The sequence below is a fragment of the Raphanus sativus genome, chromosome 5 (genome assembly GCF_000801105.2).
Source record: "Raphanus sativus cultivar WK10039 chromosome 5, ASM80110v3, whole genome shotgun sequence".
In the NCBI taxonomy this organism is placed as follows: domain Eukaryota; kingdom Viridiplantae; phylum Streptophyta; class Magnoliopsida; order Brassicales; family Brassicaceae; genus Raphanus; species Raphanus sativus.
This window is the reverse complement of record NC_079515.1, coordinates 14143600-14168987: the sequence shown is the minus strand read 5'-3', so window position 1 is coordinate 14168987 and position 25388 is coordinate 14143600. Positions and strand designations below refer to the sequence as shown.

Sequence of the window (25388 nt, the reverse complement as noted above, 5' to 3'; positions counted from 1 at the left end):
TAAAATCAGTGTGAAAAAAGTTTAACAACTGGTTAAACTCATAATACGGGTCAGAATTATTCGGAGTCTTCAAAAATTTAGTCCTATTTTCAAAAAAATCATATAAATAAATTTAAGATAAACTTCATAAAGAGTTAAAATAGATAATTTATTAAAAATCATAATGTTTATTACGTAAAATATTTTTTTCAACAAAAATTATTGAAAAGCGCAAATCAAAAAATATACCCGACCTTTGAAGGGCGGGTCAGAATCTAGTTCTCCTTTAAAATGTTATCCATGTTTCCAAATATTATCAATGGGTACTTCAACTTTAATAAGATAGACTAGAACTTGATCCGCGCGGATGTTTGTTTTAACTTGTGTTCAGCGTAAACTGATAAACCGCTGATTTTATAAAAAAAATCCTATGTGTATTTTTATGTTTTATAATTTACATATATAGTAGAATATATTAATTTATAATAGATATTTTATAACATTTTTTTGTTTGTACATAATATTATAACTTGATGCAGTTTGGTGTAATTGTACTATTCATATATTAACTTGTTGTTATTTTTTTGTTAATTTATTTTAAAGTGAAGCAACATATTAAAAATTTTAATTATTTGCATTAGTTTTTTATGAATTATTATTAATTTATGACATTTTGTTTTCTTAAAAATTGAACTCTCTCGAAATTTTTATATTTGATTAAACTAAATAAAGCAATATTGTATTTAAAATTTGTTTTATATGATATATACTATATATTTAAGTTTTTTTTTTTTTTTTTTTTTTTTGACAACAATGAATTACTCTAACGTGATTCCACCGATTCGGAAAGCCAGACCGGAGGTATCGAATCGACATATAACATAGCTGATGGTGAACTCCTTGTCCCATGAGCAAGCTTGTCCGCCATTGTATTTTGCGCCCTTGGAATATGTCGGATCTTGAAATTAGGGAAGAAAGTCTTACTTCGGCGAAATTCCTCCATGTGCGTAGTAAATGCTGGCCATTCTTCGGGTGAGGACACCATCGTCACCAATTGAGAACAATCCGTAGCAAAAAGTTTTTGTTTTTAATTTCACCATAAAGAAACAACAACCATTGTAATTAATTGATTTTAAATGTAGTGACTAAGAAATGCAAAAAGAAAGTACATAATTTATTGTAAATACGATGACTAAATGTAGAAATAAAAGAAAGTATTTAAACTGTTATCAATGTTAGCAAACGATTCTCATTTATCATGTTATACATATTTTCAAACAGTACCAAAAAATAATTCAGTTTTAATAATATAGATATTTAAGCACATCAAAATTAATGTAGGAGAAATTTGTATAAACACTGAAAATGTTTGAGGTGTTTTTATTCATTTTAAAGATATCTTGTATTTTTCATTATTTATAAACTGTTGAATAAAAATTATAATTAAAATGTAATACTAATATTTTAAAGAAAAGTAAAGTAAAGAAATTTCTTACTAAAAATATTAGTGTTAGAATACTAAATTGCTAAATCATTCCTTTTAACTAATTCTGGTATAAACTTAAGAGTAAAAAAACCATTTACTTGCAGTTGCAGCCTTGCAGGGTACAAATAAGGAAAACTGTAAAATCAGTGTTGAAGAAAAATTTAAAGTGTTAGCAGTAAGATCTGATGTAAGTAAAAACTAAAAAGTAAAAAGGTGTCCGAACCTACCAAAGATAAAAATAGGGAACTGGGGAAAAATAATTCGGGGACAAAAAAAAATGGGAGAAGAGGAAAAGCCCTAAATCCGATCTACATAGTTCCTGATGATTTAGAGGAAGAGATTTTGCTTCGACTTCCACTGAAGTCCATCCTTAGGTTCAAATCAGTCTCAAAAAAATGGAGATCAATCATGGAGTCGAGGAGCTTCGCAGAGAGGCGTATGAAAGCTCAGAAGAAGAACCCAAAAATCCTGGCTGTTGGAGACCACCGGACTGAGTCACCGTCACGATTCACATTGGACGCAGGGGAGATAGAGGTGGTCTGTTTAAGCGGTGACGCCGCAAAAAGGCCCTCGCTGACTTGTGAAGGTTTGTTTGCATCCCCGTACCAGGTTGCGTCAACATCTTGAACCCTTCTACTGGAGAATACATCAGTTTCTCTTCGGGTGTGGATCCGATCACCACGCGCTTTGATTACATATTCTTTCAAGGTAAAATCATTTATATTAGTATATATATATATATATATATATATATATATATATATATTAAAGAAATATGTATGGAGGTCTCTTTAGTATTTTCACATCAGAAAAAAAAAAGAAATTCTCTTTTGATCGTGTCATTGATCAACCATTGCAGGCTGCAGCTGTATGGTGGAATATTTTCCCTGGATATTGGGCGATGGGATTTGGTAAAGACGAAGTTAATGGAAATTATAAAGTAGTGAGGATGTTCTTTGATCCTAGATTTTATTGTGAGATTCTTGATGTGAGCACTGGGGAATGGAGGATAGTAAAACCGCCTTCTTATCGCGTGGATCCAAGACGGAAGTCAGCGTGTGTCAATGGATCCATCTACTGGTTAGAAATGCTGGATAGTGATAGCATACTAGCTTTGGACCTTCATACAGAAGAGTTCCGTGATGTCCCAGTTCCGCCAGACTTCTCGGACTTAGATCAACTAGTGAACCTCCAAAACCGTCTAGCCATAGCCGCACCTGGTACCGTCCCTGTTTGGACATTAGTGCTATGGACCCTAGATGCACAAGAAAAGACATGGAGCAAGACTTACACCATATGTTTACGCATTCGCGACCCTGAACCTGCTAAGGTGTGGTTTAGGTCTTTGGCGGTATGTAAGGAAGGAAATTTTTTCTTCTGTGATAATAAGAAGAGGTTGTTTAAGTATTATCCAAAGACAAACAAGCTCTCATGCATCTCGTCAGACATTTGTGTTCTATCTGATTTCGCTGAAAATTTGGTTTCACTTCGCCCGTCTTCTCTTGCAAGAACATCGGAGTACCTATCTGGATTTCATTATGAATACGATGCACAGGATGATGGGCAGGGTTCTCAGCTCATAGAAAAGTTTGGATGGATCAAAAAGAGAATCCCAAGTATTTTGGTTACCACCACTGTAGTGTCTGCAGTACTTTTCCGCTATTTTTCTGTTTCGTGTGGGTCTCGACATTAGTATTTATTATGGTTTTCTTTTCTATCAGCTCTTGATGAATTGACAGATCTGTTTTATATTCATATACGAGGCCAGTTGAGTATGGTGTAATGGTTTGTTACAAGTTTTTATTTGTTTTGTTATTTGCTTGGGGTTTTATGTTATTTTACCATTTCTGCACACATGTTGGAGAAAACATTGTAGTTTAATTTTTTTTAGAATAAAGGTTTTTCTGTTTTGGTTTATCTCTCAATTGTTTTCAAATTCGAGTACCAAACCAGAGAATAGCATTTACGTTAGACACATGATCTTAAAGGGAGGAGGATGACGAGAGATCAATGGAGACAGAACTGGTCTAGGTAGCAGACAATTACGCAGATTTTCTCAAGGTAAACAGTTGCTTGGTTTCTTCTACACTGCTAATGCAATAGCTACGATTCTTGGCCAAAACCGATGATTGAGACGTGCTTGTCGTATAAGAAGCCAACTTCTTCAATGTTTTTTGGGAAGTTGCACTGTTTTGTTGTGTTTATGTATTTCTAGAAAGTTTGTGTTTGTTTGTGAGTCTTTGTTGATGCTTTTATGTGAAAAGACAATCCTTTCTTTTCTTCAAGCATATGAGTAATATTTGTCCATATAGAGCTTTTGATTAAATTTACATATGTATCAGTTAAAAGTTTCAGTTTTGTTGAAATATATCTGAGCATTCAAGTCTTGTCTTGCTATTTCCCCACTTATAAACCCAATTCTCATCTCTGCAGACTGCAGTACACTCTAACTTGGTTTACAAGTAGGCTTAAGCTTTGTTTTGGAATAATTTGCTCTGCTTTTGACAGTTTCAGAATCTTAATATGTAAGATGATGCTGCATACATAACTTAGCTCAAGGTGTATGTTTGCCAGAATCTTGGTCTTGTTCTTGGCAGTGTAAAGATCAAATTCTAATCTATGCAATATTCAACAAGAAATCTGAAATTACAATGCTTTGAAAAACTCCTAAATGGTCATCAACACACCACATATTTATATAACTGGTATGATTTGCAAGTCAAGTCTAAGGGGGGTGTATTCAACCGAGAGTTTCAAGTGATTTGTATTAAAATGACAAATCTACTGTTATTCAATCATGAATTTTAAAAACTCATTTAAAATCTACTGTTATTGAACTTGACATTTCGTAAAGTACTCTGAAATCCACTGTTATTGAAAATATTTTAAGTTGTGGAGTTTTAAAGTTTTGAGGTGATTTTAGGGTGTTTGGGTGGAGTTTCTTAGTTAAAAAATTAAAACTCAAATCCCATTGTTTTAGGTAATATTCTAGAGTAATTTAACAAAAATCACCTAAATCTCTACAACTTATTAAAATCATCTAAAACTCCATTAAAAATCAAATCACATCAAATGTTAAATTGAATACATCCCTCTAAATGATTATTTATATTTTGTATATTATTATTATATACTAGTAGTCTAGTATGGATCCCATGCTACCCATGGCCAAATTGTTTTACAAACAAAACCAAATCAGTACTATACTAAAAGCACAATAATCTCCACTCTAAGCTATGCCACGTCTGTTAAAATAATCGACCAATGGGAAGCTGTTTTGTTTGACACGTCGGATGCTTCAGCGACGAAGTGGACTTCGATTTGTCGGCCCGGGTTGTTGAGATTAGGTAAGCCCGTGAAGCCCATTCTCTGGCTGAGGTCCTATTCGCCTATGCGCGAATAGAAACCCTAAATTTGCAAAACCGAGATATATCCGATCATTCTCTTCGGTCTCCATGGAGCAGTGAATCTTCTTCTATCTTTACATCTCCCCATATTTACTCAGGCATCATTAATGCTTCGGAATCGTAACAGTTTAGTTATTCCTTCCTATATATAACAACTCAAATACAGCTCCTAACTCCGGAGAAGAAGTAACGCTATTCGTTCTCCAACTCGCTATCCTCGAGAAAACCACCACCGGAATCTGGTTCGTCACCATCATCCTCCTCATCGAAGGCGCCAGAATCTTCAGCAGAAGGGCCATGAGCTTGAGTTGCAGCACCAAGGTTGTCATTAATCGCAACCCTATCTCCCTCTTTTGTGAACATATCAAAGTAATCACATAAAATTCATCTCTGTATTTTTACTCCTTTTGTGTGTTGTATATAAATCCATAGGTTGAAGGAAAACGCGAGCGTGTACTCAAATCCGAGAAGGGAGAGATGGAGGCATGACTCAGCAAGGAGAATATATAAACTCTGCAACTAAAGGAAGACCTAAAAGAGAATGATACTGCGAAACAACGAGTTATACAAGGTGAATAAATAATAATATTACCTTCTAATTGGTTCTTATTCAGTCAGCATTTTTACCATTTAAGCGACTAGAAAGCAAGAGACATGAGTTTGAGAAAGCGTAGGATATACTACTTTTCTTTCCATTTTGAAAGCGTAGTATAAGTTCCGGTTTGATATCTGAATATCTCTATGTGCTCGCAGCTTGAGGTTGCAGAGGTAAGACAAAAGCTTCAGACAACGGAAACACTTGAAAAGGAACTGAAGCTCCTCCACCTTCAAAGAGAGGTTGCGTCTGAACAAGCCACCGCCAATGTGAATGGCAAAAGACAAAGCTTTGGTGGCGTCTGGGGATGGCTTACTGAAACTCCTCCGCCAGAACATGAATCCATTGACTATGTACCGCAGAAAGATAATTTAAAAGAACGTGTATTGTTCTCTATCTCTGAGCCGACAACAACCATAGTGTTCTGCAAGGATGATCTCCGTTAAACTCATTGCAAGGATCACAAGTCTTCATCTTCTAAGATTTTGTTGAAAATGACGAGCAAGTGCGAAATCTTTTGCGAGATTTTGATTGCAGTCCTTCTTCCTCTTCTAGGAGTTTGCCAGGCTGTTGCACTGTAAGCTTTCTCTTTTTTTTTTTTAACTCTCGAGTTCCTCGGAAGAGATCTTCAGTTCTGTTTATCTAACCTTTAAAACTCTGAAGAATGGCAGAACTTCTTTAAAGACTGTTGTTTAGTTCTTAATATGAGAGGTATCATCAGTGTTCAGATCTATGTTTTGAGCATCCGTGTGTGTCCAGTCTCTCTAGAGTTAAATTATGTTCGCTTCTAGTTCTGTTAGAATCTGCTAATTTCTTGAAAACTTAGAATTTTTCAGTATTGTATCAGTTTATGTTTTGATGGAACTTTTGGAGTTTTCCTACTCAGGTTTGGTTGGTAGGTGGAGTTCTTGATTTGCTTGGTCCTGACTATCGTAGGATAAGTACGAGGGATAATCTATGCGCTTTACGTGATTGTATTCCAGAACCAAGAAGAGTATTTCGATGAAGCCAGACGCCCTCTCTACTATTCTTCATGATATCTCTCCGTCTCTCTGTCAGAATCTGTTTGTTCGTTGAGAAATTTTCACTCTTTGTACCAAATAAGTTTTTTTTTTTTTTTAATGTGTGTTTAAGGTTGACATGATTAGGTCGTAAGTAATCTTCTGCTCCTTAGACATGATTAGGTCGTAAGTAATTTTCTTCACCGACGATTCAGCATCTTTTCTCGGCCGTTATTATGTTAAAGAATGTTCTTCCTCTCAACTTTCTACCTCCTGTATCTTTTCATCTCCTTCTCTTTCTCACCCTGCCTTGGTCGTTTCTCTCTTAATCCAAGCAATGAATATCAGTTTCCACTAAAACCATTAACTCCCAAGAACCCTTCGTCTCCCTTGCTTCGCTCTCTTTCAGCAGAGATATCATTTTAGTTTCTTCGCTTCATTGCTCTCATGTTTATATACAGCCAACCTGAAAGCGTAAGCTCAATACTTTTCTCTGTTGATATGCTCCTCCTTGATGCAAAGGTGATAAAAAAAAAACCAAATATTTGGATTATGCAGAGAGATCCTAAAAGAGTAATGGAAATGCATAGGATCATGAAATTTTGCCTCGCAATAAGCAAAGAACCCAAATATTTGGATTATCCAGAGAGATCCTAAAAGAGTATTTGAAATGGAAGAAAGGTGCCAAGATCAACTAAGTTCGAAATACTTGGCTTTCTCAGCATACTCAAGTACCAAAACAACCACTTTCTCACAACGTAATTTGCATTTTCAGATCCGCCAGTCACTGTTTTGATAGTCATTGTTTTGATGTATGAAGAAAATCATTTTGTTCAAACATAGAACCATAGTAACAGTCATTGTAAAAGCATTTTAGTTATTAAATTAATTGAACATTAATTTTTTAAAAGTATGAAGAAAATGGTTATGTCCACACTCAATAACCACAAATACGCAATTCAGATCAAACTTTTTACAACAAAACAAAATATTTGATTAAAAATACGTACAAAAATATAAAAAACGTCAAATCTTAGACAAAACACAAATAATATTCCCGCACAAATACTTATTATCACATACAAACTGAGAATGAGATATTTGATTAGATAGGAATTATATACCTTCAATATATGCAACACTGAAAATATTGAAGGATTTATTTACTTATTTTTGTTTTAGTCTTTAAATAGAAAAACAGTTTTCAGAAAACATTTGTACACAGTTTGGTTCATATTAATTTCCAGATAATTAGTGGTTACACAACATTTAAGTTATTTTGGTTAAATTACGTTTGGTTCACTCTAAATTATTTGAAGTAAATTATTTGATATCATAGGGTATGAAGCTCAAATAAAATTCTGCTAGAAATGTAATACTTTATTAATTTTATAACACTAAATATTTTCAAATAGCATGAGCGAAATTTCCAAAAAATATTTTTCTATAAAAAATTTAACAAATGATAAAATAATTTACAAAACATAATTAGTAAAACAATAAAATTAAAGAAAATATTATTGTAAATTGAAAATCTTATGTAAACGGAAACAAACATATATTATAAAACATCATTTGGTGTAACATAATATATACTAATTATTATTTATGACATTATTAACACTACTAAATATTACATTAAAATATAAATTTTATAATTCTATCACATTACATTTGATTTTTCAGTTTATTTTGTTTGGAGGTGGGTACATTAGTTTATTATCGTGAGAAATTTATCTTATGTAATAATATAAAAATCTGATACTTTTAGAAAAAAGTAGTTATTTATACTTTATATTTTATTCAACTATCAAATTGAAATAGAAATCATATAGGAAAAATATAAATCATTAAATTTTTCATGTTTTTTTAATTTGAAAATTTTGTGCTCTCTAACAAAAATCAGTGTGGGTTTTTTCAACTTAAACTAGCAAAATTTAATATTATAATTTGATCTTAGAATAAAAACATATTATATTTATTATCTTGAATATAAATTAAAATTTCAAATGTTTTAAAAAATTAAAATAAATTTTAATATAAAATAGTTTTATTTTAAACTCACCCGCCCGTAGGGCGGGCCAACCCCTAGTTTCGATAATATATCATTAAAGTTTAAAATCAGTACATTAAAAGAATTAACTAACCAAAGTTATCAAACTCTTTAGTTTTAAAATAGGTGATATTTACTACTATACCTTTTAAATATATGTGATATAACGACAACGGCCTGCTCATATCATGGATGTCTAAACATCAAATGTCAAGCTAATAGTAATACTCGTATTGAAATGGTAATTCGAAAGCATACTTAGAAATTATACGAATAAATAGATAATAGGGGTGTGGTTGGACTGTAGACTTTAGCTTTAATTTATAGTTACATCATTAAAATATTAATCATGATTTATATTAGTTTTTCAAGTTACAATGGAAAAAATAAAAAAGATGGTTGTAACAACTTTATTTTCTAACGTCCCATTTTTTTAGCTGTAGGAAATTTTAAAACTACATTCCTTAAAGTTACATCAAAAAATCATGCAATCCAAATTCTAAAGTAAAAATTCTGCAATTTACAGCTGAACCAATCACCACCAATAAATAGTACATATATTTGAAGAACACACGGAAGAAGAAAAAAAGTAAGTATAAAGATTTTTCCAAATTCAAATTTTCCAACACATTTCATATAATGTATACTAGATCTTGATATGTGCGGTTGCACTGGTGTTTTTTCACTTTTATGTATATATATATTAAATGTTTATATTATTTTCTCAAACCCATTAATTTTATTGTTTACATTTTTCTCTATTCAATTAATTTTTTGAATCCACCATATGTATTTTCTTGCTTCTTTTTATAGATATATTTTATTGGATTTCTATTTAATTATTAGACGAACTAATATATACTTTCTTAAATAAATTTGAAATTATTTTATATTTAATATCTTATTATTAAAATTCAATTTGACATGTATTTTTTAATTTAAGTTATAAATAATAAAATATTATTTAATAATTTTATTTGATAGTTTTGACAATATAATAAAATTGTATACACAAATATTGAAGCACTTAGTATTAATTATTAGAACATATGAACTAATTAATTTTAAACAAAAACATTGATATTTGTTTTTAATAAGTTAAATTTGAAGGTGTATTATTGTAATTCAAACATATACAAATTTAAATAAGCCTTTACAAAAATATAGAAATCAAATATATTAAAACAATACACATCTTATAAATGGCAAATAATATGGTGGGCAAAAAAAACCAAACCAAAACAAACCAAAATATATGTTCAAACCATTTAGTTAAAGGTTTTTTCAACCCAAATGGTTCGGTTTGGTTTTAAAACAAACCGTACATAAAAACGAAGTGATAATTTAATTATTTAACTAAATGTATTAATAATATTAAGATTTAACCATGTAATCTAACAAATTAATGTAAATTTATACATTTTACTTATTTATAAATAAAAGAAACACATTAAAAAAATATAAATATCTTACAATATCACCAATACAGAAAACTATTTGTGATATATATAGGGAAGTTTCATAAAGATACCACAACAAAATTTTGTTAAGGTTTTTAATACCTAAACTCGTTTGCTATCCACTTTAATACCCCAACTAATTATTTTGTTCATTTTAATACACAAAATTTTAAAACTATACCCTTTTAATACCCAATCTGTTTATTTTTTAATTAGAAATACTTATGAATTTCAAACAAAATTTTAAAAATCTCCAAAATATAAGAATCTTTTTTTTAATTTCTAATTTTATTATCATATCTAACAAATAAGGTAAATAAATAAGGGAATTTTTTTTAAAAAAATTAAAAATTAATTTTAAAGGAAAATAAATAAATTTGTTTTCTATTTCAGAAAAAAAACTAAACTCAATATTTTAAACTTTAAACTTGTACTACAAAATTTAAGATTGTACGCCAATTTAGTTACTTTTGTTTCTCAAACAGAAAATAAAATTATTAAACTGTGTAGCAAAAAAAGTTAAGGTATTAAGAAGTTTAACGATTTTATTTGGTGTAATTTTATGGAATTTGACCGGAAAATAATATTTTATTGGAGTGTATCTTATACTTTTGTAGTTTGGTCTTACATTTAAATATTATAATAATAATAATTTAGTTCAAATGATGATTAGTTTTATATTTTAAACTATACTTTCGTAACCAAACTAAAACAAAACTGAATAGAGTTCAAATTCTTTATCTTTTGGGTTTTCAATAATATGTCTTCGCATGTTACTTTGTTTGATGATTCTTTCTTTAATAAGGTTTTGAATAAGGTGTTCATTGTCAAGATCATTTAATTTGACTATCTACTTAACTTAACTGATTCTTCAAACTGGATGACTTCTGCAGTATTGAAGAGGTCTCGTTTAGTTTCTACGGAGTCAAAAGACTCGACTGTAAGTTAAAACTGGTTTCTGTTTTGATCTTTTATATTTTCCTTGTTTCCTGAGATGTAATAGTGTTACTCTCATCATTTATTTTAGGTGTTACTACACTTTCATAGAGCCGGCTATTTTTTTTTCTTAAGAAAGTGTTGAGTTGTTCTAAGAGCATTTCTAGAAAACACTCTATAACTTCAAATATGAAGTTTTTTATTCTCTAAAAAAAAAACTTCAAAACTTCAAATTTGAAATTTTGGGTAATGAAACTTAAAATATAGAGTGTCACTAATAAAAATTTCAAATTTGAAGTTTCATATTTTTATTTGCATTTTGGTCCTTACAATTGCATACTAAATTTATGTTTCTTAAATATTTTGTCATTTAATCTTTTTAATCCTTAAAATTTTTATAACTCATAAATATTTCAAATTTTCCTTGACAATTTAAATTTTACACATAAAATTAAATATTTTTTTAGAATAAAGACTTATAATTTTTAACACTACATTTAAACAACAACAATATTACAAAAGAAACTTAACAAATGCACTAATTAATCATATATAAAAATATTACAGAAAATATTTTGTAGACTAATTTTACTTGTAATTTTATATTTAATTGTGTATTCTATGTAAAATTTTATACAGTGTAACATTTTATTAATTAATATTTCTATAATACTTTTAAATAAGTGATATTTATTTATGTGTAATCGAATATAGAACATTACGAAAATAATTTTATGGAATAATGTGGTATTTTCTTGTAGCTTAATATTTAATTTTGTATTTCTATTTATTATTTTATATATTTAATGTAATATATTATTAATTAATATTAATTTTATGTTTTTAAATTTTATATATGTACTAGTTATTTATAAAAGCTTTATGGATTTATATTAATTATAATATTATAGGGATCATAGTGCAAAATACAAAGAATTTTGAAGTTAGGTTTGAAGTTTTGTTTTTGGAGAAGAATACCGCGAAACTTTAAATTTAAAGTTTTGCAAACTCTAAAATAGAGAGTCCTTTTTAAGATGCTCTAATGGTGCTCTAATTTCCAGTCCGGACTATATACTTTGAAGAGCCATCCTGCCTTCATTAAATCAGTGCATTTGCATATGTTGCAGCTCAAATCGCAAGGTCTAAATTTCTGTTCTTATCATTTAAATATTTTTGTGCTGTTGGTTAATCATCTTATGCTAAATGGGCAGTTATAATATGTGACTTGATATCATTCACCATGATTTCAAACCCGAGTTTGATGCACTGTTAAAAGCTAACCCTATTAGAGACAATGAACCGTAACTTATGGATTTATATGAACAGTGATTCCTTTGCATATTTTAAAATAGTCCAAAAGTACTTTTAATTGTGTTTTGAATTAGATATCAAGTGTTCTTGAATTGCAATTCTATGGTTTTGCAAGCAGTGTCATTTATAGTTTAATACACAAACTAAATAATCTGCTGTATATTTATGCAATAGCATAAGTTAGTGCCTTATGTTCGATTTTGTTTTTTGTGCTTAAGAACGATTGTTTATATGGTTACTTTTAAAAAAAACATAAAATAAATTTATTATTTTTTATAATAACAGATTTGACTTTAGAAAGATTCTTAAAAGTACACATAAATATATAGCTTCCTTCCGATATCATAGGAAAGTAGTTATTATAGCGATAATATACGAGGTGATTTTGTGATGATGCTAATATATGATACGTATTCAAATTACCATAGATCAACTATTACTCTCATCAGAAAAGATTAAGTTGTAGTATTTATGGATCGAATCCACAGGGAACTGAAGCAAACACTAGATCTAATAGACTAAGCTAGGTCGAAGGTTTCAGTAATCAGGATTATAAGTTGCATGCATGATATTATAGAACTCAACTATTAGAATAACAGATCAACTTTCGTCTTCTAGGTTATCTTTTACTAGATCTAAAACCTTTAACACTCGTTGTCGAATCTTAGAAAGCGTCGATCGATTTCTCTAAAATAGAATCGACCGATACATCTTTCGTCGCGTTTATAGGAGAATCGATTGATACACTTCTAGCAAGCCTTTAGCGAAGGTTGATTATATGTTGACTAGGTTTTATAGATCAGCTTTCGCTTGTTTCTATCGATCCTATCTCAGAAAAGATAAGTCAGATAATAAATCTAAGATCAAGTTCAAGGTAGCTAATCATAATCAAGCAATAAGAACAATCTTCAATGACGAATATCACAACTCAAGTAATCTATATTTCGGGCTAATCTCTCATAATCTATCTGAACCCTAAACCTAACAAGGTGGATTATTCAGACATAGCTAAGTAAAACATCATAATCATTAAAAGAAACTGCATATAATAGAATATATAGAAAATCAGGAGTTCAAAGAGAATCTCTGACTGCTAATCTCTCCAAAACTATTAAAAACACAAAAACTTTTTGCTGTATGAAAAGAGGTAAAAAACGTGTGTTGCCTAATATATTGAAATAGCACATAAATACTTAGGTTAAAACTTGTCAAGGGAAATTTGGTAATTATATGGAATTTTGGGTTTTGCTGTGACCAATCTGGGCTTCTGTGCATTTGGCATCGATCGATGTTACATGGTGTACATCGATCGACGTACATTTCTCTGTGTCGACCTTAAGCGCTGGTCGATATGGTCATTTCAGGTGATATTTCTAAAGTGAGATTTCGAAAATCCAGACTTTAAAACGCTACCTCAGACTTCAAAAGTATTGAAGAATTTATTGTATGAGTATTATAATATTCCCGGCAGTTAAAAGGATGTTGCAGAACAAAAAAAAAAGTTATTTTTATTGTTTATTGTTACCCAAACATCAGAAGAAGAAAACAAAATTATGTATTTCTGATAAAGAAAACAAATCATGTATTGCGGAAATTGTAGACCAAATTCTTGATAACGCATACATGTAGGTAATATACTCATACATATTGATTTAGTATGTTACCTATCTTTTTCCACAGGTCAGATACTCATACATAATCAGGAGCTCTTACTCATCTTTGTTATTGTGTAAGAGTTATTCTCCTCTAACACAAATAGAAGTTATAATTTGGCATTGTTTACTCAAACAATCACTAACCTCTTTTGATCATGGTCTTCAACAAACTTCTTCACGTACTCCGTTACAGAGATTGCGAACACCTGATAAGACTAAGATACGATCAACTTGATTATATGTTCAATCTATTTGATTTAATATTTACCTATTGCTGTAATTCCTGTTTTAGGTGACGACATGTTCTATCTTTTTAGTAGCTGACGAACTTTTGAAATTTATAGGAATTAAGAAAATAAAAGATTGTGGAAGAAGGAACGTGTGTGTAGTGGTTGTTTGAGAAACGATTGTCTAGTTTTTTTTAAAAATATTTTTTTGTTTTAATTCCTATTTTTTCTTATTTTTTTGTAAACACATGGTAGAATTTGATTTGTTAGATAATTTGTGCTTTATTATATAAAGGATAAGATATGCAAATCACAAAAACTGTTAGCTACTACATTTATTTTTTAGTTATCTATAACATGCAAAAAAAAAATTAAAAGAAAAATCTTAAACAAATTATTTTTAAATATGTATAAAATAATGTATCCGTTTTTACAATCAATATAGCTTTCTACAGGTTAGCTGATGTAAAAAGTAACTTCAATTTTTTTTATCTAAAATTATCAAACTCGTTATCATGGATTGTTTATCAAATAATACTATAGCACAAAAATAAAAATAAATGAAGAAAAATAAGTTGTGATGGAGCGATTACATTCAATAAAAACAGGTAAGTTGAACTGAGACATAAAATCAAAGAGTGATTATCTTTAAACGGTAATTATACACTTTGTATATAAATAACAATCAGATGTATTACAGAGTTTAGATGTTAACTTATTAACTTAGTTTTATATATTTATATTAGATATTTTAGTTTTTAGATTTAATTATATAATTATTTCAATGAATTATAAAATTAGATACTAAAACCTAAATTTATAGATTTGTAATAATATTATTAATTGATTTAAACTAATTATAAACTTTGTATATAAATAAAAATTAGATGCATTACAGAGTCTAGATGTTAACTTATTAACTTAGTTTTTATATATTATATTAGATATTTTAGTTTTAGATTTAATAAAATATAATTATATCGATGAATTATAAAAACTATATATTTAAAAAACTATATAAATTTATAGATTTGTAATAATATTATTAATTGATTTAAACTAATTTAATTCAAGTTATGCTGATATAAATCAGATTTTTAAAGGGGAATTATGTTTTTACCACATTTTATACTATAATTTATGTATATGTTTACTAAAAAAGACATTTTCACAAATACCTAAAAAGTCAAAAAAATCTTTTTATTCTTGTTTTATAGATATATAAATATAAATAATTATTTAGATAAATAATACAAAAATTATTAAAATAAATAAATATTTTTATAGTTTTCGAATAATATGTTTCCAAATTCAAATTTTATAACTTTTTGAAATTATTTTAAAATTATTTTATTTTAAATTTAAGTATTTTTAGAAAAAAATCATAAATTCCATCCTCCAAACTTAGCTTCAAATGTAATTTTAAGTATAGATTAGTTAATCCAAAATACATAATTATTTATCTTTTTAAAATTAAAGATATTGTGATTACAGTAAACATAAAATAGTATTAAAGTAACCATAATAGTAGTATTAAGAATACGTTCGTTTAAGCAATTTCTTAAGATAAAATTAATTAAATTCGTATGTTCACAGGATTCTAGAAGCAACAAAAAATGTGTTAAGAGATTAGTCTACATTACAAAGCCAAAGGACAACAACACAACCACAAGAATTCATCCTTGGCTACACTTCATTCTTAAGATTCACCCAAACAATGTTACCTAAATCTTCTTCTCCATCTGTTTTTTTTTTGTAAAGATGATCACAAGAAAATGCCCTAGTGATTTTGATAATAAAGTGATTAAACAAATATCAACAAATAGAAAAGTTAAACAAAAGATATTAATAAAATATTTTTAATAATTAATTTTATTTATTATTTTTTTAATTGATTGTTATAAAAATTAACATGAAAACAACATATAAAAATTGATTTGTCAAATAATACTACCGAGATTGACACAAAAATAAAAATATATGAAGAAAAATGTGTTGTGATGGGGAGGTTACATTCATAGTCTGACCGTAACGGTTGTGGGTGCGGTTATGGGTGTTTACGGAGTGGATGATTGTGGTTTTAAGTGTTTTTAAAAAACTTGTACGATTGATATAACAGTTAGAAATTGGTGCATTTGCGGGATATTAACGACTAGTAAACTATCAAATGCAGCAGCAATTAAATAATAAATTAAAACTATTTACATTTTATATAATTATAGAAACATTAAAATCATAATATTATAACTAATATAAAAATTAAGTTTAGAAAATAATAGTTTATTTTTAAAAAAAAATTATAGAATATTTTTTAATATTGTTTTAAAAATAATTATCCACATGTAACTGTTCGCAATCGCAAACGCTATATAGAACCAGTTTTTGAATTTAAGAGATTTGGAATGATTTAAATCGGTTTAGAGCGATTTGAGTGATTGTTGCAAAACGCCAACAATTGCTACCAATAGCAAAAATACGTTTATGACTGATAACGGAAAAACGAGTCATGTACTCAATAAAAAGCTGTTAAGTTGAACTGGGGCATAAAATCAAAGAATGATTATCTTTAAACGGTAACTATACACTTTTTATATAAATAACAATTAGATGTATAACAAAGTCTAGATGTTAACTTATTAACCTTTAGTTTTTATATATTTATATTAGATATTTTAGTTTTTAGATTTAACTATATAATTATTTTGAAAATTATTAAAATTAAATATTAAAAAAATACACTAATTTATAGATTGTTTTAACTTTTAATATTATTGATTGATTTTAAACCAATTTAAATCGAGTTATATTGACATAAATCAGATTTTTAAAGGGGAAGTTATGATTTTACCATATTTTGTACTTTATTTATGTTTTGTTTTCATTTTTTGATGACCTGGTATATGGATGTTTTTGAAAAAAATTCGACTAACGCATAATGACCATCCATTAGAAATAAGTTGAAAAATCCGTTAAAGACATCCAAGGAAACCACTTTTTTCACCCCCGATTTAATTGATGGTGTCGAGACTCAAATCTAGGTGTTGAATCACATATGGCAAATTCATGTTTATTTTTACTAAAAAACCATTTTCACAAATTCTTAAAGAGGCAAAAAAATCCTTTTATTCTTGCTTTATAGATATACAAATATTAATAATTATTTAGATAAGTAATACAAAATACATCAAATAATTATTTTCTAGTTTTCGAATAATACGTTATCAAATTCGAATTTATATAACTTTTTAAACCATTTAAAAAATCATAAACTCTACCCTCCAAAATCTCACTACTCAAATATAACCATGAATATAGATTACCATGAATATAGATTAGTTAATATATAATTAAAAATACATATTAAAGTATTTTTTAACCATGAATGTGACTAAAATAACCATAAAAAGTAGCATTGAAGTATACATAAATCTATAATATAATGAGGGAGTATCACTCCTCTTTATGTGACACCTGTCCTTTTTTTAAAATGGGCTTTGTGTTTATATGGGCTTAATCATGTGTTTTGATTTGTGTTGGTTTGTGTTGATTTGGCCCATAGATTAGAGGTTCTCGATATTTTTTTTCAGATCACACGCGATCCTTATTCATCTTGCTCTTCCTCTTTCTCTTCCGTTCTTCTGCATTTATGGTGGGCGTTAACGCACGATTGGGCATTTCTTCTATCACCGAAACGATTCGGCCTTCCGTAACGATTCTTGAATCCTCCTTTATAAAGAGCACTCGAGGTGAGCTATCAACCCTTTCTCTCTACATTCCTTGAAACATCGCTTACATCATTTTTAAACTCTTGCAAAAATGACTTCACCAGCTGCCTTAGCCGCCGTCACTACCGTCGCCCCTGTCTCCGCCGTCACCGCCGCCTCTGCAGATGCCGCCATCTCCGTCACCGCCAACGTCTCCGTCGCCGCCACCGTTCCCTACACCATCTTTATCCCCAAGTCTATGCTGGTGCAAGTGGTGCAGTTGCAGTTTTGAAAGCAAATGAGTAAGTTTGAGCTAAATAAACATTTTCAATTTTGTTATATGCTACTTTATTTTGCATACTATCAGTCTGAATGTTTTGTATCAATTTAACAAAATTCAGGGATGCGTTTGAGGAGCAAATGGAAAGACTACCGTCAGCAACACATTATTTTTGGGAACTTCCTCCTGAACTAAAATTCCCCTTATGCAAAGAAAATATGAGAGATGCTGCTTTGACAAGCAAATGCTGTTTCCAAAGCTTCTGTGACAATTGTAGGTTCTCTTGTGAGTTGTGAATACAACTGATGCCTTTCCTGGTATGCAAAATCTGTTCTTTTTTAATCATCACAGATCCATGCCTCAATATATATATAGTTCCTCAACAAACCTTGAGATCCATATCTCCTAATTAAATCATTCCTAATGGTAATGGATGGTCTTTTGTTTCTTGCACCATTTGCAGGAGGAAGCTTACCAAGTCCGGCACTTCTGTTGAACCAATGTGTTTCTTCCAAAGTGACAAGAGTCATCAGGTCTAAACTGTTATTCCCAATCCATTTTCAAAGTGACAAGATAATATAAATACCTGCTAATAATTCATGTCCTTCTGATCCAGGTGACACGGAAAGGACAGTGCCACTTTTGTGGTCTTCCACAGAGATATGGCAAAACTCATCAAGACAGATACATCAAGTCTAGCTCTTGAGTAGGTACGTTTTCCTTTCACAATTCCTCTTAAATTTTGTATGTAATTTTTTCCTCTTACTCTAAAGCCCCACAAACCCCAGCCTAATTCAGATGAGTAGCGTGTGACTCCCTACAAAATTTCTGATATATATGATAGGATAACCTCTTATTTGGCACTCATTCAGAGATAACCTATGTATTCACAGTTTTTTTATATTGCTGATATATATTAAAACACATGTCCTACTGTATCTTAGAGTAGCAGCAGCAACCCACCTCCAGTCGTGCACATTGAATCTGGACAAGCAACAGAACCTGCCAGCAACAAGGGTGTGCACCAAAGATTTCATTGGGAGTTGCTGAAGCAAGTCCGCCAGGTTCTGCAGCGGACGAGAACAAACGCAAATGCCCGTTGAGTGATTCTCCTAAGGCCATCTAACCGTCAACCCCGCTTAGCTTTCGTTTCATTCCAATTGTCTATTTCCACATGTTTTCTCTACTTTGAACTTTGGTTATCTCTTTGATTTGCTGTAAATGGTTTCTTACTGGTGTAAGAGTTAATAAAGATAGTATTCACACGTCTTCGCTTAATTACTGGTATCCCCAACTTTATATATCAGTAAAGTTTAACGTCAACAATACATAAATGTCAGTCATATAATTTTTTAATACTTTCTGAGTTAAAAATGAAGCTTACAGCTTAAATTAAAAACACATGTAAAATAAAGACATTTAAACGTTTTTCTATTTTAAAATTTATAACAGATGCAATTTCAATTAATAATTCTGCAATGAACTTTAAAATAACTTTCTGGACACCCAAAAGAATACCAAAACAATAAATTAACTGTAACACATTTAAAATCACTAACAAAAAATTAAACAAATTCAGAGACACAACAAACATATAAAAAATGAAAAATATTACAGGATAACCCTAAAAATATTATTTTGAGTCTTTATGAATCAAAATGAAAAAAAATATTTTATTAAAAAGATAAATATACATTTATAGTTTATTAAAAAGATAAATATACATTTATAGTTTAGAGTTAACTAATCTAAAAGGCTAAACATTAGAGTTTAGGGTTAAGGTGGAATTTTGGGATTACGATTTAAAATTTTATAAAATAAAAAATAAAATTTAAAAATGAAAAATATTTTTTTAAATAGTTTCAAATAACATTTTTGAATTTGAAAAAGCTGAAAAAATCAGAAAAATAAAATTTCATAACAAATTCGAATTTGAAAACATATAACTCTAAACTATAAAAAAATCTATTTTGTTTTAGTTTTTATTTATATTTATATATCTTAGGAATACAAATCTTTTAGCTATTAAATGTAATATTTTAGTCATTTTCTTTCTAATGAACTCTTTTTGTGACAAAATTTTGAAAAAAATTATTTAGGAGAATTATCCCTAAAAATAACAATTCATAAACTTACTCCAACGTTACTAATCAGTTCTAACCAAAAAAACGACTAACTGTTTACAAAGAAAAAACCCACGGAACACATAATATACAATTCTATCCACACCTACTAGCACAGTTTTAATAGCGACTACACAAACTACATCAACTCATAGACAACTTACGATAAAGAAAAAAGGTCAATAATCCCTCGCGGATATGCTTTGAGAACTATACCAATGTAACCAATATTTCGACCCTTACTTGCGGTCATAAATTTCATTTTTTTGCATTGATCATTGGCTTCGTACAAATATAAGTTGTCCAGTGTGTCGGGAAAGTAATTTATGGGTCAAGACAAGATAATAAAAAGAAAACACTTTCAAATTTCAAATTCGGAATTCATTTTCTCATTGCTTACAATTCCAGAAATAACAATCATACAAAATCCCATAAATATTCAATAACCTAATCAAATAACAAAATCAGGTACACAAAATTATCTAACGTGTCGACAATGTCTCCGGCCCCGCGCCTGCGCGGGGGCTATAAAACTAGTGTAATATTAAAAATAGAGTAGTTTAAGGAATTTCTTATAACTCGTTATGATGAATTAACTAACCAAAGTTATCAACTCTTTAGTTTTAAAATAGGTGATATTTACTACTATACCTTTTAAATATATGTGATATAACGACAACGGCCTGCTCATATCATGGATGTCTAAACATCAAATGTCAAGCTAATAGTAATACTCGTATTGAAATGGTAATTCGAAAGCATACTTAGAAATTATACGAATAAATAGATAATAGGGGTGTGGTTGGACTGTAGACTTTAGCTTTAATTTATAGTTACATCATTAAAATATTAATCATGATTTATATTAGTTTTTCAAGTTACAATGGAAAAAATAAAAAAGATGGTTGTAACAACTTTATTTTCTAACGTCCCATTTTTTTAGCTGTAGGAAATTTTAAAACTACATTCCTTAAAGTTACATCAAAAAATCATGCAATCCAAATTCTAAAGTAAAAATTCTGCAATTTACAGCTGAACCAATCACCACCAATAAATAGTACATATATTTGAAGAACACACGGAAGAAGAAAAAAAGTAAGTATAAAGATTTTTCCAAATTCAAATTTTCCAACACATTTCATATAATGTATACTAGATCTTGATATGTGCGGTTGCACTGGTGTTTTTTCACTTTTATGTATATATATATTAAATGTTTATATTATTTTCTCAAACCCATTAATTTTATTGTTTACATTTTTCTCTATTCAATTAATTTTTTGAATCCACCATATGTATTTTCTTGCTTCTTTTTATAGATATATTTTATTGGATTTCTATTTAATTATTAGACGAACTAATATATACTTTCTTAAATAAATTTGAAATTATTTTATATTTAATATCTTATTATTAAAATTCAATTTGACATGTATTTTTTAATTTAAGTTATAAATAATAAAATATTATTTAATAATTTTATTTGATAGTTTTGACAATATAATAAAATTGTATACACAAATATTGAAGCACTTAGTATTAATTATTAGAACATATGAACTAATTAATTTTAAACAAAAACATTGATATTTGTTTTTAATAAGTTAAATTTGAAGGTGTATTATTGTAATTCAAACATATACAAATTTAAATAAGCCTTTACAAAAATATAGAAATCAAATATATTAAAACAATACACATCTTATAAATGGCAAATAATATGGTGGGCAAAAAAAACCAAACCAAAACAAACCAAAATATATGTTCAAACCATTTAGTTAAAGGTTTTTTCAACCCAAATGGTTCGGTTTGGTTTTAAAACAAACCGTACATAAAAACGAAGTGATAATTTAATTATTTAACTAAATGTATTAATAATATTAAGATTTAACCATGTAATCTAACAAATTAATGTAAATTTATACATTTTACTTATTTATAAATAAAAGAAACACATTAAAAAAATATAAATATCTTACAATATCACCAATACAGAAAACTATTTGTGATATATATAGGGAAGTTTCATAAAGATACCCCAACAAAATTTTGTTAAGGTTTTTAATACCTAAACTCGTTTGCTATCCACTTTAATACCCCAACTAATTATTTTGTTCATTTTAATACACAAAATTTTAAAACTATACCCTTTTAATACCCAATCTGTTTATTTTTTAATTAGAAATACTTATGAATTTCAAACAAAATTTTAAAAATCTCCAAAATATAAGAATCTTTTTTTTAATTTCTAATTTTATTATCATATCTAACAAATAAGGTAAATAAATAAGGGATTTTTTTTTTAAAAAATTAAAAATTAATTTTAAAGGAAAATAAATAAATTTGTTTTCTATTTCAGAAAAAAAACTAAACTCAATATTTTAAACTTTAAACTTGTACTACAAAATTTAAGATTGTACGCCAATTTAGTTACTTTTGTTTCTCAAACAAAAAATAAAATTATTAAACTGTGTAGCAAAAAAAGTTAAGGTATTAAGAAGTTTAACGATTTTATTTGGTGTAATTTTATGGAATTTGACCGGAAAATAATATTTTATTGGAGTGTATCTTATACTTTTGTAGTTTGGTCTTACATTTAAATATTATAATAATAATAATTTAGTTCAAATGATGATTAGTTTTATATTTTAAACTATACTTTCGTAACCAAACTAAAACAAAACTGAATAGAGTTCAAATTCTTTATCTTTTGGGTTTTCAATAATATGTCTTCGCATGTTACTTTGTTTGATGATTCTTTCTTTAATAAGGTTTTGAATAAGGTGTTCATTGTCAAGATCATTTAATTTGACTATCTACTTAACTTAACTGATTCTTCAAACTGGATGACTTCTGCAGTATTGAAGAGGTCTCGTTTAGTTTCTACGGAGTCAAAAGACTCGACTGTAAGTTAAAACTGGTTTCTGTTTTGATCTTTTATATTTTCCTTGTTTCCTGAGATGTAATAGTGTTACTCTCATCATTTATTTTAGGTGTTACTACACTTTCATAGAGCCGGCTATTTTTTTTTCTTAAGAAAGTGTTGAGTTGTTCTAAGAGCATTTCTAGAAAACACTCTATAACTTCAAATATGAAGTTTTTTATTCTCTAAAAAAAAAACTTCAAAACTTCAAATTTGAAGTTTTGGGTAATGAAACTTAAAATATAGAGTGTCACTAATAAAAATTTCAAATTTGAAGTTTCATATTTTTATTTGCATTTTGGTCCTTACAATTGCATACTAAATTTATGTTTCTTAAATATTTTGTCATTTAATCTTTTTAATCCTTAAAATTTTTATAACTCATAAATATTTCAAATTTTCCTTGACAATTTAAATTTTACACATAAAATTAAATATTTTTTTAGAATAAAGACTTATAATTTTTAACACTACATTTAAACAACAACAATATTACAAAAGAAACTTAACAAATGCACTAATTAATCATATATAAAAATATTACAGAAAATATTTTGTAGACTAATTTTACTTGTAATTTTATATTTAATTGTGTATTCTATGTAAAATTTTATACAGTGTAACATTTTATTAATTAATATTTCTATAATACTTTTAAATAAGTGATATTTATTTATGTGTAATCGAATATAGAACATTACGAAAATAATTTTATGGAATAATGTGGTATTTTTTTGTAGCTTAATATTTAATTTTGTATTTCTATTTATTATTTTATATATTTAATGTAATATATTATTAATTAATATTAATTTTATGTTTTTAAATTTTATATATGTACTAGTTATTTATAAAAGCTTTATGGATTTATATTAATTATAATATTATAGGGATCATAGTGCAAAATACAAAGAATTTTGAAGTTAGGTTTGAAGTTTTGTTTTTGGAGAAGAATACCGCGAAACTTTAAATTTAAAGTTTTGCGAACTCTAAAATAGAGAGTCCTTTTTAAGATGCTCTAATGGTGCTCTAATTTCCAGTCCGGACTATATACTTTGAAGAGCCATCCTGCCTTCATTAAATCAGTGCATTTGCATATGTTGCAGCTCAAATCGCAAGGTCTAAATTTCTGTTCTTATCATTTAAATATTTTTGTGCTGTTGGTTAATCATCTTATGCTAAATGGGCAGTTATAATATGTGACTTGATATCATTCACCATGATTTCAAACCCGAGTTTGATGCACTGTTAAAAGCTAACCCTATTAGAGACAATGAACCGTAACTTATGGATTTATATGAACAGTGATTCCTTTGCATATTTTAAAATAGTCCAAAAGTACTTTTAATTGTGTTTTGAATTAGATATCAAGTGTTCTTGAATTGCAATTCTATGGTTTTGCAAGCAGTGTCATTTATAGTTTAATACACAAACTAAATAATCTGCTGTATATTTATGCAATAGCATAAGTTAGTGCTTTATGTTCGATTTTGTTTTTTGTGCTTAAGAACGATTGTTTATATGGTTACTTTTAAAAAAAACATAAAATAAATTTATTATTTTTTATAATAACAGATTTGACTTAGAAAGATTCTTAAAAGTACACATAAATATATAGCTTCCTTCCGATATCATAGGAAAGTAGTTATTATAGCGATAATATACGAGGTGATTTTGTGATGATGCTAATATATGATACGTATTCAAATTACCATAGATCAACTATTACTCTCATCAGAAAAGATTAAGTTGTAGTATTTATGGATCGAATCCACAGGGAACTGAAGCAAACACTAGATCTAATAGACTAAGCTAGGTCGAAGGTTTCAGTAATCAGGATTATAAGTTGCATGCATGATATTATAGAACTCAACTATTAGAATAACAGATCAACTTTCGTCTTCTAGGTTATCTTTTACTAGATCTAAAACCTTTAACACTCGTTGTCGAATCTTAGAAAGCGTCGATCGATTTCTCTAAAATAGAATCGACCGATACATCTTTCGTCGCGTTTATAGGAGAATCGATTGATACACTTCTAGCAAGCCTTTAGCGAAGGTTGATTATATGTTGACTAGGTTTTATAGATCAGCTTTCGCTTGTTTCTATCGATCCTATCTCAGAAAAGATAAGTCAGATAATAAATCTAAGATCAAGTTCAAGGTAGCTAATCATAATCAAGCAATAAGAACAATCTTCAATGACGAATATCACAACTCAAGTAATCTATATTTCGGGCTAATCTCTC

General features: G+C 28.4%; 2 long non-coding RNA genes and 1 pseudogene across 2 annotated transcripts; all 3 read left to right on the top strand.

The window, feature by feature from the left end:
* Window positions 1-792: 792 nt before the first annotated feature.
* Window positions 793-3851, top strand: LOC108858288 (F-box/LRR-repeat protein At2g43260-like; annotated as a pseudogene).
* Window positions 3852-4866: 1015 nt separating this feature from the next.
* On the top strand, window positions 4867-6730 carry LOC108859917 (uncharacterized). Its single transcript, XR_001950553.2, has 4 exons — window positions 4867-5193; window positions 5305-5443; window positions 5626-6044; window positions 6354-6730. It is a non-coding gene; the product is annotated as an uncharacterized LOC108859917 (long non-coding RNA).
* Window positions 6731-17590: 10860 nt separating this feature from the next.
* LOC130512314 (uncharacterized) lies at window positions 17591-19359 on the top strand. The gene is made up of 6 exons (XR_008945825.1): window positions 17591-17856; window positions 17940-18116; window positions 18216-18411; window positions 18558-18627; window positions 18711-18804; window positions 19039-19359. It is a non-coding gene; the product is annotated as an uncharacterized LOC130512314 (long non-coding RNA).
* Window positions 19360-25388: the final 6029 nt, after the last annotated feature.